This window comes from Trichechus manatus, unplaced genomic scaffold, assembly GCF_000243295.1.
Source record: "Trichechus manatus latirostris isolate Lorelei unplaced genomic scaffold, TriManLat1.0 scaffold00118, whole genome shotgun sequence".
Lineage (NCBI taxonomy): Eukaryota > Metazoa > Chordata > Mammalia > Sirenia > Trichechidae > Trichechus > Trichechus manatus.
Genome location: NW_004444054.1, coordinates 2,013,158 through 2,032,267, shown reverse-complemented (window position 1 = coordinate 2,032,267; position 19,110 = coordinate 2,013,158). Strand labels below are relative to the sequence as shown.

Genomic DNA, 19,110 nt, shown 5'->3' with positions numbered 1-19,110 from the left:
AGGCTTCTCCGCATGGATTCGAAACTCCCACCTTTCAGTCAGCAGTCAAGCGCATTAACTGTTTGCTCCACCTAGGGACTCCGGCTAGTTTTAAGAGACCTCACTAAATTTCGTACTGCCTGGTGATCTTTTAATTTCTTCTGCTTACCTACTGTATGTGTCGTTGCCATTGAGTTGATCCCAACTCATGGTGACCCCATGGTAGTACAGAGTAGAACTCCCCATAAGATTTTCTTGGCTGTAATCTTTACAGAAGCAAGTGTCCAGGCCTTTCTTAGGCCGTGACCTGGGTGGGTTCTAACTAGCAACCTTTCAGTTAGTTGTCAGTTGTGGTCGAGTCAATTCTGACTCATGGCTACCTCACATGACAAAGTAGAACTGCCCCGTAGGGTTTTCTTGACTGTAATCGTAATGGAAGCAGATCACCAGGCCTTTTCTTCCACGGTACTGTTGGGTAGGTTTGAACTGCCAACTTTTAGGTTAGCCTGCACCATGCAGAAACCTTGATTACCTATTAAAGCTATGCCATTTTCTCTGAGATCCTAGACCATCTGCACGCAGAGTACTCTATTGGAGCTAAAAGGTTAAACTAAATATATCATATTATTTAAACCAACAAATGCTGTATTCTTCCTCAATTTTATTATCCTGCGCCCTGTCTCCATGAAATGTTTAAGCTACATATTAAAGCTTATGTTTGCAGTTTCACAGAACAACAAAAGATGTGGCTGTGCCTGCAGGGAGGCTTTATTAAGTAGGAGCTAATTTCATATTCATGAAGCTCTGAAAGCATAATGACTGTTAACATGTAATAAACAGTTGTGCAAATTTAGTGGAAATCCTCTTACCAATTGCAACCAGAGCCATAATTATTGATTTTCTTTCTTTCTTTTTTTTTGGTGGCAGAGTTTTGAGTTGAAGCAGAATCAAAGTATGTTTGAGAAAATGCTGCTTTAGCAACTGAACTTGTATGGCCCTTGTTGGATCTGCCTGGGCATGGTTAATGTTAAAACTATCCTACCATTCCTTGTGGATCTGGTCGGCCTCTATTTTTTTTAACAGCTTTATTGAATATAATTCACATACCATATAAAGTTTACCAGTTTAAAGTGTACAGTTCACTGGTTTTAGTATATTCATAGAGTTGTGCAACCATCACCACATTTGATTTTAGAACACTTTCATCACCCTAAAAAGGAAACCCATACCCATTGGAATCTCTCCCCATTTCTCTCCCCCAACCCCAGCTCTAGGCAACCACTAATCTACTTTCTATTCTGGGCATTTCATATAAGTGGGGTCATAAACAATATGTAGTCTTCTGTGACTTGTGTCTTTAATTTAACATAATGCTTTCAAGGTTCGTCCATGTGCTGGCATATAGCTTCAGTACATCAGTCCTTCTTTATTGCGGAATAATAAATATTCCATTGTGTGGTTGTACCACATTTTGTGTACCCATTCATTAGCTGATAGATCCCTTGGGTTGTTTCCACTTTTTGGCTATTGTGAATAGTGCTGCTGTGAACATTCGTGTGCAAGTTTTTGTGTGGCTACATGTTTTCATTTAGGAGAAGAATTGCTGGGTCATATGTCAACTCTATGTTTAACATTTTGGGGATTCCTCTTAGCTTTTTTTGATTAAAAAATTTTTTTTTTATTGTTGAAGATACACACAACAAAACATACACCAGTTCCACAATGTCTACATGTGCAATTCAGTGACATTGATTACAGTCTTCGAGTGGTACAATCATTCTCATCTTCATTTTCCAAATTGTTCCTCCTCCATTAACGTAATAAACCCATTGCCCCCTCAGCTTCCTACCTAGTCTTTCCAATTGCTGTTGTCAATTTATCCTCTTAGGTTTTGATGAAATGACTGACGTCGTGTCTCGGTTAAGAGTAAAATAAAAAACCAAACCCACTGCCCGTCGAGTCGATTCCAACTCATAGTGACCTTATAGGACAGAGTGGAACTGCCCCATAGCGTTTCCAAGGCTGTAATCTGTACAGAAGCAGACTGCCACATCTTTCTCCCATGGAGTGGCTGGTGAGGTTGAACTGCTGACCTTTCAGTTAACAGCCAAGAGCTTAACCATGCACCTTCAAAAACCCGTTGCCATCAAGTGGATTCCGATTCATAGCAACCCTGTAGGACAGAGTAGAACTGCCCCGTAGGATTTCCAAGGAGCAGCTGGTGGATTCAGACTGCTGACCTTTCGGTGAGCAGTGAGCTCTTAACCGCTGCGCCTCCAGGGCTCATTATTTTTTGGTCAGTCCTCCATAAATAACTGGCAGACAGAAGCATCACATGTCCCAATTCAGGATGGGCACCACAGTCTACTCCAGCAGCTTGTTAATGAGATAATTCCTTAAAAATATTGACAAACCATGTAATTAAGAGCTGGCTATTCACATATGAAATAATTCTTTGAAACGAGAGAATTTCTTTAAATAGTGGCTCCCCGTGACTGCATTTATTTATATTTGTATAGCTCATTAGCTGTTTGGCAGAGGAATTTCAAAATGTCATCTAGGAGTTAGTGCAATTGAAGAACAGTATGAAAGGAAGAAGTGTTACTGAAATTGTTATTTATTCAGCAAAATTCTCCAAGAATGAATTTATTTCAAAAAGTGCTTCACATATTTATAGGCATGTTCTCAATTTTATTTTTTCACCCGTTTCTGTGAGCCTAGCGGTGATTGTCTCATTGGAGAAATGAGGAAATGGAGAGTCGGAATAGTTTGTCCAGGTTCATCCAGCTAGTAAGTAGCTGAGCAGGGATTGAAACCAAAGTCTTCTTCAAGACCTTGATATCTTTCCATTACATCCTACTGCCTGTATTTACTAAGTGGGAGGATGGTCCTTGTGTCTAATTAAACTGTTACTGTAACTGCATTATGACCTGTTGCCCTAGAGGACCTGTTAGAGGTCTCACCTAGAGCTTCAGCAGTATTGGAAACAGTGGAGCATCACAGAGGCTTTAGAATTGACACGCTGAGGTTAGAGCCAAGGCTCCACTTCTTACCTACTTTATGGAGCTCATTTTTCCATGGGTGAAATGGGTGTCATAACAGTATAAGCTTCGAAGGCTTGGTTTGAGTATTAAAGGAAGTCACACACCTGCAGTGCCTTAGGAGAGGGCCGTGCTGGTGCTTGTTGTTAAGTGCCGTTTGAGTCAGTTCTGACTCATAGCGACCCACGTACAACAGAATGAAACACTGCCCCATCCTGCGCCATCCTCACAATTGTTGCTGCGTTTGAGCCCATTGTTTCAGCCACCTTGTGGATCCATCTCGTTGAGGGTCTTCCTCTTTTTTTGCTGACCCTCTACTTTACCAAGCACGATGGTGGTAGGCACTTAATGTAAGTGTTAAGGAGCCCTCGTGGTGTGATGGTTGTAAGTGCTTGGCTGCTGACCAGAAGGTTGGTGGTTTGAATCCACCCAGTGGCTACACAGGAGAAAGACCTGGTGATCTTCTTCTGTAAAGTTTATAGCCTGGAAAATCTTATGGGGCAGTTCTTCTCTGTCACATGGGGTCGCTATGAGTCGAAATTGACTCGACGGCATCTAACAACAATAACAATATAAGTGTTAAAACAAAACCAGTTGTCTTTGAGTTGATTCTGACTCATGGTGGCTGCGTGTTACAGAGTAGAACTACTCCATGGGGTTTTCTTGGTTGTAATCTTTTCAGAAGCAGATCACCAGGCCCTTCTTTTGAGGTGACACTGAGTAAGCTCGAACCGTTGTCTGTTCCAATTAGTAGCTGAGGGCAAAGAGCTTATGACACCCAGGGACCTTAATATAAATGTTAGCCGTTATTATTATTATTGTCAGTGGGGATGTAACTGACTTCAGGTGTGCGTTCGTGATTGGTGGACCAGGGGTACAATTCCAAGGCTATTTGGTGAGAACGTTTAGAGTGCAGGGAGGGAAATGACTGTATGGAAAAGTCAGTGTATCTTTCCACTCCCCTCCTTCCTGCAGCTTTAGTCCTGCCCTCCTCTCTCCCCTCACTATTCTCCTGCCCTAATCACTTTTCCCTTTTGCAGTCTACTGGGATTTCTGCATTTGGTGGCTGGTTGGCTCCTTCCAACTCCCAGAATTTATGATTTCGTTTTTCAAATACTCAGGTGTTGCAAAATAAAGAGGTTTCAGGCTCTTTTGCAGGTGGAGCGCTGCTGGCAGAGAAAGCTGAACATGGCTCCCAATCTTTTTGCTTCTCCATAACCACAAATTAAAGATATACTTTCCACTTAAACATTGAAACATTGTGTTTTTCATAATAACAAGAAGACTTCTCCATAAAATAGTGATGAGACCTCAGTTTGAGAGTCAAGTTACTTTCTTTGAGCTTCAGTATCTCATGTGTAACAGGGGGATAAAATGGCCTCTCTCTTGAGGCTGGTTTGAGCCTTAAATCCGATACACATGTTGTTGTTTGTTAGGTTCTGCCCAGTCCATTTCCACTCACAGCAACCAGATGTGACAGAACAGAACTGCGCCATAGGGTTTTCTTGGCTGTAATCTCCAAGATCAAAAAATCTGAAGAGACGGGATTGCTGGAGCCGCTGGGTGGGTTTGAACCGCTAACCTTTCAGTTAGCAGTTTACCATTGCGCCACCAGGGCCCCTGAGGGACACTTAGTGGCCCCTCAGTGCCCGTTATTTCTTTTCTCACAGAGAACCCCACCCACTCAGCCCCTCCCCTTTTCTTAATTCCTAAATCCAGACCCCTAAATCCCCAGCAATCCCCTCTCTTCCAACTTCTTTCTTTCCTTCCTTCCCTTCTTCCTTCCTTCCTTCTTTCAATTTATTTTTGTTGTTGTTGTTGTTGAGGATATACACAGCAGAACATACACCAATTCAACAATTTCTACATGTTCAATTCAGTGACATCAATCACGTTCTTCAAGTTGTGCGACCATTCTCACCCTCCTTTTCCAAGTTGTTGCTTCCCCCTTAACATAAACTCACTGCCCCCTAAGGTTCCTATCAAACCTTTCGAGATAACTGTTGTCGATTTGATCCTAGATAGATAAATTCTTCAAACTCTTGATCTTCTCTATGTTAGATAGAAGCAGCAGTTTATTTTGTTGTTGTTGAAAATATACACAGCAAAACACACACCAATTCAACAATTTCTTTTTTATTTTTGATTAAAAAAACATTTATTGAGTGCTTCTTATATACCAGGCATGTGCTAGACACAGGAGTTGAAATAGTGCGGTTTTCCTCCCATTGGGTTTAAAAAAAAATTTTTTTTTATTGTATTTTAGATGAAGGTTTACAGAGCAAACTAGTTTCTCATTAAACAATTAATACACATGGTTTTGTGACATTGGTTGCCAACATCACGACATGTCGACACTCTCCCCTTCTCAACCTTGGGTTCCCCATTACCAGCTTTCCTGTTGCCTTCTGCCTTCTTGTCCTTGTCCCTGGGCTGATGTACCCATTTAATCTCGTTTTGTTTTATGGACCTGTCTAGTCTTTAGATGAAGGGTAAACTTCTGGAGTGACTTCATTACTGAGCTCAAAGGGTGTCTGTCAGGCCAGTAAGTTTGGTCTTTTTTTGTGAGTTAGAATTTTGTTCTACATTTTTCTCCAGCTCTGCCCAGGACCCTCTGTTGTGATCCCTGTCAGAGCACTCATTGGTGGTAGCCAGGCACCATCTAATTGTGCTGGACTCAGTCTGGTGGAGGCTGTGGTAGTTGTGGTCCATTAGTCCTTTGGACTAATCTTTCCCTTGTGTCTTTGGTTTTCTTCCTTTTCCCTTGCTCCAGATGAGGTGAGACCAGTGGAGTATCTTAGATGGCCACTCACAAGCTTTTAAGACCCCAGACACTACTAACCAAAGTAGAATGTGGAACATTTTCTTTATAAACTATGTTATACCAGTTGATCTAGATGTTCCCCAAGACCATGGTCCCCCCAGCCTTCAGCCCAGTAATTAGGAGTGCTGTTCTTGACATAGTGGTTGAAGTGGAAGTCAGTCGACTTAACAGAAATCCCCAAAGTGCCTTAAACTTTGTTCCTCTTAGTCTTATCAGCTTTGGGTCCCACTCGCCAATAACAGTACTTTTGGACTTTCTCGCAGGAGGGGCACTTGCTTGTGTAATTGAGGTTCATCTGATTTCTCACTAATCTCATGGATTACTTTAGGAGATCAGAAGTCTGCTACCTTCTGTTATTATTACAAGTGGTTCCCCGACTTAGGACGTATCTGAGTTATGATGAACCATACTTATGACCGTCCCTTTTTTTTTTTGGTACATTTATCGTTAGTGGTATGTACTACATACAACATTACAGCACATAATTTGCTGATATGATCATTCTCAGATGTAATGTTGCCAACTCCCAAGACAAATGTCGGATTTATAAAGGTACAGATAATGAAAGAAAATAATCATGAAAACTTGAATACTTCATTTTTTTTTTTTTTGACTTATGTCAGAACTGACAACAGAGTCATTGGAACGGATCCCCGTTGGAAGTTGAGGACTATCTGTACTTCCATACTTATCATACAGAGCCATTTCTAATGATAGAATATCAACTCCGCAGGAACAGGGTTTTGATGTGGTTAGTTCACTGCCTGCCACACCCCACCATGTCTAGAACTGTATCTGACATTCACTAAATATTTGTTGGGTGAAGAATAAGGCCAAAACTCATTCATAGACAAAGAAGCTATGTAAGTTGCCAAACAGTTGGACATTATGTTTAATAAAATAAATTAAAAAACATTAAGGAGTCCCTAGGTGGTGCAAATGGTTAACACACTTGGCTGCTAACCAGAAGGTTGAAGGTTCAAGTCCACTGAGAGAAGCCTCAAAAGAAAGGCCTGGTGATCTATCTACTTCCAAAAAATCAGTCACTGAAAACCCTATGGAGCACAGTTCTGCTCCAGCACCCTTGGGGTTGCCATGAGTTGGAGTCAACTCAATGTGCAACTGGTTATGATTACCAGTATATTTAATAGAAATATCTGACTCCTTTTGATTTATAAATTGCTCAGGGGAATATGTTTGCTGGTGTTGCCAGCTTCTTTTATGTACACGTTTTCTCTCCGTTTGAAACCGTGTCCCCTACAAGAGCAGGCTTACACACTGTTGCAGTTATGCTTTCGCAGCTCCTGGAAGCCTGGGAAAGGGGGTTTTGGAATGCTGTTTGTTATATGTATGAAATAAATGAAATTGGATTCTTTAGCTAGGGGGTGGAGCATTTTCACGACTCCGCCTTTAACAAATGAATTTTCAAATCTGAGAAATCAGAGTAAGTCAGTTGGAACACGCTTGGATTAAAGAAAAGCAGTACTAATTAATTTATTTGCCATGCATTCCAATCCCATTAATGCTGATGAGTTCATCCTGGATTAATGTATGGCATACTTTTCTTTAGGACCTTCAAGCTTAGCATTCACTGCTTTTGTACCATGACAGACAAGTATGACGGGAGCAAGAATTACTCTGACAGGCTGCTTATTAATTCATGCCTTAAGGAAGCAGGGTAGTGGTTTTCCGGATGTTGAGCATATTATTAAGCTTGGTTTTGTTCATTTGATTAGGCAGCCCTTAAGCAGTGGTTCTCAAACTGTTTGGTCTCAGAACCCCTTTACTCTCTTAAAAATTATGACGACTCCAAAGGACTTTTGCTTATGTGGGTTATGTATCATATTAGAAATTAAAATTGAGAACAACTTAAAATGTTTATGGATTAATTCTTTTTAAAATAACAACAATAAACCCATATTATGTTAACTTCCTGCCACCTGTCTGTTAGTTTGTCATGCTCCGGTGGCTTGCGTGTTGTTGTGATGCTGGAAGCTGTGCCACATGTATTGCAAATACCGTCACGGTCACCCATGGTGAACATATTTCAGTGGAGCTTCCAGGCTAAGATAGACTAGGAGGAAAGACCTGACGGTCTACTTTGGATAATGATTCCAGTGAAAACCTCACGGATCACAACAGAATAGTGTCCAGTATAGTGCTGGAAGATGAGCCTTCTAGGTTGGAAGGCACTGCAATAGCTGCAACATTGAACTCAAACATGAAGATGGCGCGCGACTGGGCCACGCTTTGGCCTGTTGTACATGTGGTTGCCATGAGTCAGAGCTGATTCAGTGGCAGCTAACAATAACAACATGTCAGTCAAAGTAACATTTTTATGAAAAATATCTTTAACTAAACAAAAAAATTTAATGAGAAGGAGTGTCATTGTTTTACATATGTACAAATCTCTTTAATGTTCAGCTTACAGAAAGGCAACTAGATTCTCATATCTGCTTCTGTATTACCTCTGTTTGGTTGAAGTATATAAAAAAAAAATGTCCTCACAGGTATGTAGTTTGGAAAAAAGGAATATTTTCGCACCCTTTTCAGGTAATTGTGGACATTCTTTTTTGATCCTACACCAAAACTCGACAGGTGATGGTTGGTTCAACTGTGGAATCTGAAAGATATCAGTGAACTCTTTGAACTCCAGAATTTATTAGTCTGTCTTGCACTTTAAAGAGCTCTGGTGGCACAGTGGTTAAGCATTCAGCTGCTAACTGAAAGGTTGGCACCTTGAACCCACCCAGCGGCTCCACAGGAGAAGGACCTGGCGATCTGCTCTCATAAAGATTACAGCTTGGGAAACCCTATAGGGCAGTTCTACTCTGTCACATGGGATTGCTGTGAATCGGAGTTGACTACAGCACCACCATACCATCTTGCACTTTGAATTAATCTTTCATCCATGAGTGATTCTGTTTTACTGAATTATTGTTTTGCTGAATTGCATAGATTGTCCAAATGTTGACACATTGCATGATACCATATTGAAAAAATCGTATTTGTTAATATCACCAGCAATACGATCAGAAAGCTCTTTAAGTATTGGGAAGCGGTCAAGATCTCGGCGACAGAGAAAAGTTTCCCCAAATGACTAATTTTTGCTTGAAAGCTCAAATTTTATCTTTGGCAACAGGTAATTCCTTCTGGATTCTGGCCCTTTTATTCCAGAGTTGTTGTGTGCTGTCAAGTCGATTCCGACTCATAGCGACCCCATGTGACAGAGTAGAACTGCCACATAGGGTTTCCTAGGCTGTAATCTTTGCAAGACCAAATTGCCACATCTTTCTTCCGTGGAGCCACTGGTGAGTTCGAACTGCTGACCTTTCGGTTAGCAGCTGTGCACTTATCCATTACGCCACCGGGGCTCCTTAATCCAGACTTACCTTCCTAAAATATAAATCTGATTGTGACCCTTGGCTAATTACCTCTTCTGTTACCACCCCTGCCCACAGTGGCCCCCAGGGATAAAGTGACATTTTCTTGATGACAAGGGCTCTGATGATGTCAACCCTCGGCCTGCAGCACGTTGCGAGTTTCCATCGCAGCCTTGTTTCAAGCTTCCACATTTGTACATCCTGTTCCGATCCTCTGGAGCACTTCCTTCCCTCTCCGCATATATATTTAGTAAACTGGTCCTCTCAACGTCGCCTTGGTCCAAAGCCTTATCTGAAGTCTCCACACAGCGCCAACTGCCTTCTCTTCCACCGAGACAGAGCCTTGCATATGAACCATTGCTTTTGTGTTTATCTCACTGTTGTTGTTGAGTCGGCTCCGACTCATGGTGGCGTCATGTACACCAGAATGAAACCTTGCCTAGTCTTGTGCCATCCCCATGTTTGCGTCTGTTTGTTGTTTTAGCCACTGTCTCAGTCCATCTCACTGTGTTGTTAGGAGCCGTCAAGTCGCTTCTGACTCATAGTGACCCCATGTGATGGAGTAGAACTGCCTCTTAGGGTTTTCTAGGCTGTAATCGTTACTGGGGATCACCAGGTCTTTCTCTCATGGAGCCGCTGGTTGGGTTCGCATCACCAAACTTTCGGTTAGCAGCTGAATGCTTAACCACTGCTACCAGGGCTCCTTCTGTCTCACTGTAGGGCCTCTAAGTGCCTGTCTCATCTTTGTCTTGGTTTTTCTCAAAGCCCTTATGACATTTGGCACATGATCAGGAAATCATCAAGAAAGAGCAATATGTTGACAATTGGGGAAATTTGATTCTGGTCTGTGTTTTAGATGACACTGAGTTAATGTTAGGTTTCTTTGCTGTGATAATGATCCTCCAGTTATGTAGGGAAGTGCCATTCTTAGGAGATACTTGCTCAGGTATTTAGGGTCAAGTGTCATGGTGTCAGATGTTCATGAGCAAAGTATATACTTTGAAGAAAGATAAAGAAAATGTTAATCATTGGTAAACATAGAGGAAGAGTATGGAAATATTTTTTTCAGCTTTTCTGTAGGCTTGGGTATTTTCAAAATAGGAAGTGGAAAATAATGAAATATCAGTACATGAATTGAATGGACCAAAGGTTTTGGTTGGGGTGGAGTAGGGTTCCAATTGTTAGAAACATAGCTAGCTGCTGTTTAAGTTATAAAGCTCTTCACTGTTGATTAGCATCTTTATACGCGTGTTTGGCATAACGATAACCCTCTCTGGGTTCACATTAGGTGGGCGTCATGTTCAGCAAGCTTAATTAAACCTTTCCAACTCCTGGGCAAGTGCATGAACATATGCAGAGTATAAACGGGAAGATTTAGAGGATAAAGAACTTCATATGTGCGTAATCTAAGAGGTTCTTCCTAGCGTACCCTCACAGGAAAGTGATGCTGTCAGCTGCACCCAGACAGTGACAACTGCTGTCACTGGCGAGGATTGATTTCATTCCTTCTGGGACTGTGGGCCACTCCACCAGGCACGGTGGTGCAAGAACACAGGACCTGTTTCTAGAACAATCTGTGGTTCATCTTGAAGCGGTCAGACTGTGCTGGTGCCCACTCAGCACTTGTCTGTCAGCTAGTCCAGGAGACCTGTATTGCAAAATGGCAGACTGTACCCATGAGAGTCAGCTGCTTCCTAACAGGGTTTTATGCCCAGGCTTCCCTCAACTCTCAATACCTGTGTCAGGATTCACTCTCCTGTGTGTCCCCTAACAGGGGCCTCAGAGCATCTGCATGTCCACCTTTGTACCCCACATGTGTGGAAGTAGCCTCCAAACCAAACACAAAACCCATTGCTGTAGAGTCGATTCCTACTCATAGCGACCCTATAGGACAGAGTAGAACTACCCCATAGGGTTTCCAAGGCTGTAATCTTTACAGAAGCAGACTGCCACATCTTTCTCCCACAGGGTGACTGGTAGGTTCAAACCGCTGACCTTTTGATTAGCGCTTAACCACTGTACCATCAGGGCTCCTTTGAAGTAGCCTAGTGACTCTCACATCATCCTGATTTGAAATTTGACAGTCCATTTGTAGAGATGGGAGTCGCAGAACCTCTGGTTTGGAGGTCAGCCAGCTAGTCCAGTCCCCCACCTCCTACCTGAGTCAGCCTCTGGTCTCATCGGTCCCAGGGTAGGACCTTTTTACCTCTGGGTGAGGCTTGTTGCGTCTTTAGTTGGTGTCACAGTTTGGATGTTCTTTCTGATGCTGAAGTGACTGGAAGTCATTCCTTCTTGTAACAGCCACAGTCTTTGCGGTTCTGGAGCCAAAAGAGGCCATGTCTAACATCTCTTCCTTGCCTTCCAGGAGCCTGAAGCCACCGGCTTACCTCTCCTGACACGTCTTTGCCTTAAGACCCAGGTGATCCTCAGGTGACGAAGCTTTGAGTCCTCACCTCACAGCCCAGGTACAGTCCGCCCAGCAACACCACACCCTAAAGAGCATGTTATTTATTTAGACCTTCAGGCATCGGCGGTTAATGGGGTTGACTTTTTAAGTCCACTTTTTAAGTTCATTGACAGCTAAAAACCTTAGTCTTCTCCTTAAGAAAAACATTGTAATTGCTGTGTTTTCTGCGTCTCATCCGTGAGCTCCTTTCTACCTCATTGACTCACCTGAAGGCAGATTTGCCTTTTTTTCAATTTTGTTGTTGTCGAGCATATACACGGCAAAACATACACCAATTCAGCAATTTCTACATGTACAATTCACTAACATTGATTACATTCTTCAAGTCGTGCAACCATTCTCACCCTCCTTTTCTGAGTTGTTCTTCCCCCATTAACATAAACTCACTGCCCCCTGAGGTTCATATCGAATTTTTTGAGTTGCTGTTGTCAGTGTGATCCTGCATAGATAGAGCATAATGCTCAAGACAGATGTTTTTTTACTACTTAAGCTAAACTATTGTTTAGTTTTAAGAAGACTTCAGGGGATAGTTTGGTTTAAGATTTAAAAGATTGTCTCGGGGCAAGAGTTTTAGAGATTTATCCAGCGTCCATTGCTCCAGAAAGTCTGGAATCCATGAAAATTTGAAATTCTGTTCTGTGTTTTCCCCCTTTTGATCAGGATTCTTCTATAGAATCATTGATCAAAACATTCAGTAATGGCAGCTGGGTACCATCCAGTTCTTCTGGTCTCGTGGCAAAGGAGGCAGTTGTTCATAGAGGCGGTTAGCTACACATTCCATTTCCTCCTCCAATTCCTGACTCTCTTCCTCTGTTGCTCCAGGCAGAGAGAGGCAGGTTTGACTTTTCACGTGACTGTTTCTTACATGACTGCATTTCCTTCTGAACAGGTCTCTGCAGGTTGTGAGGCCTTGTGTGCAGAGGCCTGGTTGTGGTGGCGTGCTATGGAGAAAGGGTCTGCCTCAGCCCCTCCAGCCCCCGTTCCCAGGCATACACCTGGGTGGTGTGCAGCCTGCAGCAGGTAAAAGCACCTGTGCATGTGCAGTGGCCACTCGCTTGCCTCCTAGTAGCCTCAGATGCAGCAGCAATGATGGCCTCTGGCTGCATTTCTGATTTTACTCCTGGAGCCTTTGCTTTTTTTAATAATATTTTATTGTGTTTTTGGTGAAAGCTTACACAGTAAATTAGGTTCCTGTTGGACAATTTCTGCACAAATTGTGCAGTGATATTACATTTTTTACAATGTGTCAACATTCTCTCAGATTGCATTCTGGTTGTTCTGTTTCCAGTACTCTAGTTTCCCTGCCACCCTAACCTTCTCATCTTTGCTTTAGAGTAAATGTTGACCTTTGGTGTCATATAGATTTTTTTTTTTAGTAGACGATTTTTTAAATGAAGCACTGTACCGATGGGTAATATCCTTTATTTGGTGTGCCACTCTATTATTTTGCTAAAGGTAATCTCAAGGGATAGTTTCATTTCAGGGTTTAAAGAGTATCTCCGGGTAATAGCCTCAAGGAGTCCTCTAGTCTCAGTGGATCCAGTAAGTCTGGACTTTTTAAGAATTTGAAATCTGTTCCACGTTTTTCTCCCATTCTGTCAGGATCCGCCTATTGTGGCCCTGATCAGAATGGTCGGTAGTGGGCGCCGGACACCATCTAGTTCTTCGAGTCTCTGGGTAGATAAGGGGAGCCTCTGCATTTCTTAGATGCGGGGGGCTGGTTCCACTTTCCTTCCGGCCGGAGAACTTTTCATCTTGCTCCTGTTCCTCTCACCCTTTTTTAAAAAAAGAATTCCATGCTAACTTGTTCTTGGGTGTAGGTGTTAGACTAGTCTGCAGTAGGTCAGTGTATTTCACGCTGTTCCCTGGGAGTCCTGGAGTTCTGAGGAAGGGACAGAGGGGGACGGAGGAGCCAGGCAGGGAGGGAGAGGTAGAGGCCAGCCAGTGAGGCTCTCTGGCCCTATCCCTCTTTAAATAAGGGTTACCACTACCATTTCTCATGGAGTTGATTCCAACTCATGGTGCCCCCATGTGTATCAAAATAGAACTGTTCTCCATAGGATTTTCAACGGCTGATTTTTTTGGAAGCAGATCGCCAGGCCTTTCTTCCGAGGCACCTCTCGGTGGACTCGAACCTCCAACCTTTCAGGTAGCAACTGAGTGTGTTCATTGTCTGCACCACCCAGACAGTTCAGTTTTAGCTGGTTCTTCTAGTGGATTCCATGTAAAATGGAGTTTGGAAAAAGCGTTTTACTATTAAAATATTTGAAAACTATTGCTCTGATTATTTTTGAAATCAGATTATAAAGGCTTACTGAATGGATACTCTGTGGTTATCATCACCATTTTTTTCCTCACAAAAGTCAAGGTAAAGTGTGCTCAGTTGTGTGTGTGTATAAAGAACTCCACCTGACTCCCCCTACTCACGTTCTTATGTCATCTTGGGGCCGTTGGTACTCATAATTCTGAGTTGATGGCCGCATCAAGAATGCATGCCTACTCAGGATGAGCAGCCTATGCCAAGTCCTTAATCAGAAGACGTGGTGGGGGATGGAGCCTGTGGCCTTGGCCATGTGAGTGCAGCTCTGAGCAGGCTGCCGTGGAGTAAGAATGAAGGCGGAAGGAGGAAGTGTTCCCTCAAGCCTCTAGTTCCCAGCAAGGACAGTGGTGATCAGTCAGCGCCGTGTTTATGAGGCTGCTGCAACCTTGTAAGTGTCAGAAGCAAAGGTGCAGCGTTAGCAGGTGCACTTCCCTGAAGACCGTCGGTAAAACTGGATCCTCGCCAGCCGCCAGCCGGGGCGGGAGGACACTGCATCGCGCCTGAGCCATTGTGTGTGGACACGGTGAGCCTTGGATATCTTCTTTCCTCTTCCCCTTAGAGGTGCTTCTTTGGTAATCTGCTTCCACGAGAGGGAGTTCATAGTGGACTCTGCTCTTGCCGCCTCGGTCAGATGTGTTTCTGCTGTCTTAATAGACTATTTTAGAACCTCTTCCTTTATTACCTAGCCCTGGGCCCGTGGTGGTGAGTGATGACATCTGAGCAGAAAGCCTCAATCAGACTGTACCGGTCCTCGGGGTCGGGCAGCGCACAAGGAAGCTCCTGCGTGGCTCTGAGACCCTCGGGCAAGGAGCTGTGCCTTGCTGGAGTCAGGAGAATTCACAGCCTGCTAAGCACCACCACGGCGTCACCTCTGCTCATGTGAAGAGACACAGCTCAGACATAAAAACAGATGGTGCATCTACTGGAGGCCTGTGGTCTCTGCCACGCTCATTTACGTTCTCTGGTTTATCACATTCTCTCCTCCCCCCATGAGGGGAGGGAGCTTTGTCTGTTCTCTCCCTGCTGTTTCCTTAGCACCTGACCAAACCCAACCAAAGCCGTTGCCGTTGAGTCGGTTCCGACTCATAGCTACCCTATAGGACAGAGTAGAACTGCCCCATCGGGTTCCCAAGGCTGTAATCTTTATGGAAGCAGACTGCCACGCCTTTCCCTTGCAGGGTGGCTGGTAGGTTTGAACCGCCGACCTTTTGGTTCGCAGCTGAGCGCTTTAACCACTGCACTACCAGAGCTCCTTAGAGCACCTGGCGGGAGGAGCATAACAACCAGAACCAGTTGCCGTTCAGCCCACCCTGACTCATGGTGACCCTGGGCACATCAGAGTAGAACTGTGCTCCTTTGGGTTTTCAGTGGCTGATTTTTCGGGAGTAGATCGCCAGGCCTTTCTTCTGAGGTACCCCTGGGTGGACTTGAACCTCTAAGCTTTTGATTAGCGGCCAAGCACTTGGGATGGGGGGCACAGTAGATGTAAAATAAATACTTGTTGAGTGGGTGTTTGCCTGTAATGTGGTTACTTTATTCTTTCTTTCTGACTGTGAGCACTTTGGGGCAGGAATCATGTGTTGCTCATTTATGTAGCTCCTTTAACTCCTAGATCAGCAGCACAGAGTAAATAAATACATTTAAAAAAAATGAAATAGCAGCCACTTAATAGTACACCCTTTTTCCAGAAGGAGGACAGTTTTTTTCAAATCCTTCAGCTTCGATCAAGAAAAAATAGTTTCAGGTGAAGCAAGGGCTAATGCCACCATTGGGGCCAAGAGAGTTAAAGAAATGCTGGGATTCTGATTTTTAGCTACTTGAGGATTTAAAGAATGAGTGCAAACTCACTTAGTTTCTCAGATGTCCACTTGGACCATGTATTGGTTATCTCAGGAGCTCTGGAGGCACATTGGTTAAGTGCTCAGCTGCTAATGGAAAGGTTGGCATTTTGAACCCACGCAGTGGCACCATGGGAGAAAGACCTGGCAGTCTGCTCCCATAAAGATTATAGCCTAGAAAACCCTACAGGGCACTTCTACTATGTCACATGGGGTCACGATGAGTTGAGATCAACTCGACGACAACAACGTCATTAGTTACCTACTGCCGTGTAACAAAAGCTTAGCGGCTTAAAACAGCACACGTTTTTTATCTCACAGTTTCTGTGGGCAAGACTGGAACGACTGGGCTGGATCCTCTTCTCAGGGTCTCAGGTGAACTTCTACAAGGCAAGATATCCTCAAAGCAGTTTCTGCTGTGGTATTGGGGAGTGCAAAGAGTATTATTTGGGGTATAAGGTGCAGTCAGGGTGTCGGCTGGGTGGGATTCTCGTCTGGAGGCTCAGCTGGGGAAGAGCCCGCTTCCAGGCTCCCTCAGGTTGTGGGCAGGATTCGTGTCCATGTGGTTGTAGAACCGAGGGTCTTGCCCTTTTGCTGACTGTTGGCTGTAGACTGCTCTCAGCTCCCAAAGGCTGCCTGAAGTTCTCAGAGGCCGCCTGCAGTTCCTCTCCACAGGGGCTTTCCCAACATGGCCGCTTACTTCAGCCACCCAGCAAGGAGGGTCGGCTCACCAGACAGTCTTACATAATGCACTATAGTCACAGAGTGACATCCTGTTCCCTTTGCCGTGTTCTGTTGGCCAGAAGCAGGTCAGAAGTCCTGCCCACGCTCAAAGGGAGCACCCGGAGGCTGGATTATAGGGGCCCCCTTAGAAGCTCTCCACCACATACCACCTTTGCTTGCTCTTTGAGAGAAAGATGGAAAAGTGCTTCCCATCTGCTGTCCATTTTTGTGAGAAATTGGTTCTTTTTTCAATAATGAAATCTGTGCTTTTAAATCTGTTAAAGGGTCACAGCTGTATAGGGTTTATTCTTCCAACCAGCATGTACTTGCCCATGCCATCATTGACCCCGCTGGGTGGCGGGTGGTTCTGAAGTGCTGTTTTACCTCAGAATGTTGTGGGTTAAACTGTTTTTTGTTTTTTGTTTTTTTTTGTGAGCTTGCTTAGAACTCAACTGTGATTTGTCATATTGTTTTGTCACATTGTTTGTGTAGGAAAATGTAGCCCTGAGTTTCAAATGACTGACTCGACAGGGAACTTCTAGAAGGCAAGACGTCCTCATAGCAGGTTCTGCTGTGGCTTTGGGGAATGCAAAGAGTGCTATTTGGAGTATAAGTTGCAATGTCTGTTTTCAGCCTTTAGAAATTCCTTCAACAACAGCAGAAGTAATCTATGCTGTCTCCTCATTCCCTGAAAATGTTAAGTCTGTCAAAGGCAGAGACCAGAGAAAAGAGTTTTGAACATCCTCGGCGTGGAGAATTGAGAGTTGGCCTATCAAGAGGCTCTGGGTCAAGTTCTGGTCGCATTCTGGCGTGACAGGAAAAAAACCAAACCCTTTGCCGTCGCGTTGATTCCAGCTGATGGTGACCCCACGTGTGTCAGAGTAGAACTGTGCTTCATAGGGTTTTCAATGGTGGATGTTTTTGGAAGTAGATCTCCAGGCCTTCTGAGGCGTCTCTGGATGGACTCAAAGTGCCAGCCTTTTGGGTAGCAGCCGAGCACATTAACCATCTGTAACACCCAGGGACTCCTCTGGAGTGACAGCCTGTTCTTATGAGATGGCACTGAAGCCTCCCGTGAAAGCAAAGCAGATGCCACTGGTTCTCACACTGCCTGAGAAGGAGGACCAAAGCACGACCCCTGTGATGTTCTGGAAGAGCTCTCTCGCGCTTAATCCCATCCAACTCTGTCCTGTTTGTTGTTGTTGGGTGCCGTCAAGTCGATTCCAACTCATAGCCACCCCATGTGACAGAGTAGAACCACCTTGTAGGGTTTTCTAGGCTATAATCTTTACCGGAACAGATCACCAGGTCTTTCTCCTGTGGAGCCACTGGGTGAGTTCGAACCACCAACCTTTCAGTTAGTGGCTGAGCTCTTAACCACGGCACCACCAGGGCTCTAGTGGGAACTGTTTGGATTTGCCCAACATTCTGGGCTGCTTTGTCTGTCTCTGACTCCAGCCATGTCCTCTCGTGTGGACCCTCTCCCAGCCTTTGATCATTCAGTCAAGTTCCCTGGTATTCTCGGGCTCTGGTGTAATTGGCCATTTGCTTCAGGCCCCTCAAAGGGATCTCCAGCAAATCAAATTACAGTGTTCTTTTAGTAGACAATCCATTCTGTTACCTCCTGCTGCGCTGTCTCCTCTAGATATGTTGTCGTGCCCTTGACTTGATTCCGACTCATAGCGACCTTATAGGACAGAGTAGAACTGCCCCGTAGTGTTCCCAAGGCTGTAATCTTTATGGAAGCAGACTGCCACATCTTTCTCTCCCAGAGTGTCTGCTGGGTCCAAACTGTTGACCTTACAGTTAGCAGCCGAGGGCGTAACCACTGTGCCACCGCGGCTCCTTTCTTCTAGGTATATTACATAGAAAGAAAATGTCATGATTAGGAAATCATGACAGGTCGTTTTGGAGGATCAAAGACAAGGAAAATTGTGAACCATGCTAGGCGGCTCTGGTATTTCTTTCAAATTATAAATGTTTTCCTGTACGGGTAGGGGCCTGAAGTTTTGGCCACCAGTGAAGTATGACTGTGACAGGAGAGGCAGACCTACATAAAATGTGGTATTTCCTGCTGAGGGATTATTTACTGGGCTGGCAACTGCATGACACGGACCACATAGATAATTTCCATGGCAACTACGGACGTGTGCGTTACATCTGTGTCAGGGATCTTGGAAAGAAAACATGGTTAGGGAATAAATGGCAGGCAGATAGGAAAAGTTATAGCATTTGTGTAAGCAACGGTGTTTTATTAGTGGGATTAAATGTCATGCTTAAAGGCGAACATACTGATTTGCTGCTGAAGAGAAAGAGGACGGAGCTGTGAGCAGCGTGAAGTCCTTGCACTCGGTCTTTTCAAACCCTCCCATCTGACCTTCACAACGAGACCACATTAGTCTTTCCAAGATACTATTTTCTTGACCCACTGCCTTAATTAAACATTTTACATCTTATGGTGACCTTATGTGTAAGAGAATGAAAGGTAATCCAGTCCTGCGCCATCTTCATGATTGTTGGTTTGTTTGAGTCGAT

The 19,110-nt window shown here is 44.1% G+C and overlaps 1 protein-coding gene across 1 annotated transcript in view; it reads left to right on the top strand.

The window, feature by feature from the left end:
* The window catches only part of SLC7A1 (solute carrier family 7 member 1), an 85,537-nt gene that overhangs the window by 27,098 nt on the left and 39,329 nt on the right, over window positions 1–19,110 (top strand). The window contains exon 3 of the mRNA XM_004384153.2: window positions 11,593–11,692. The gene's annotated coding sequence lies outside the window, so the exon portion shown is untranslated. The remainder of the gene's footprint in view (window positions 1–11,592; window positions 11,693–19,110) is intronic.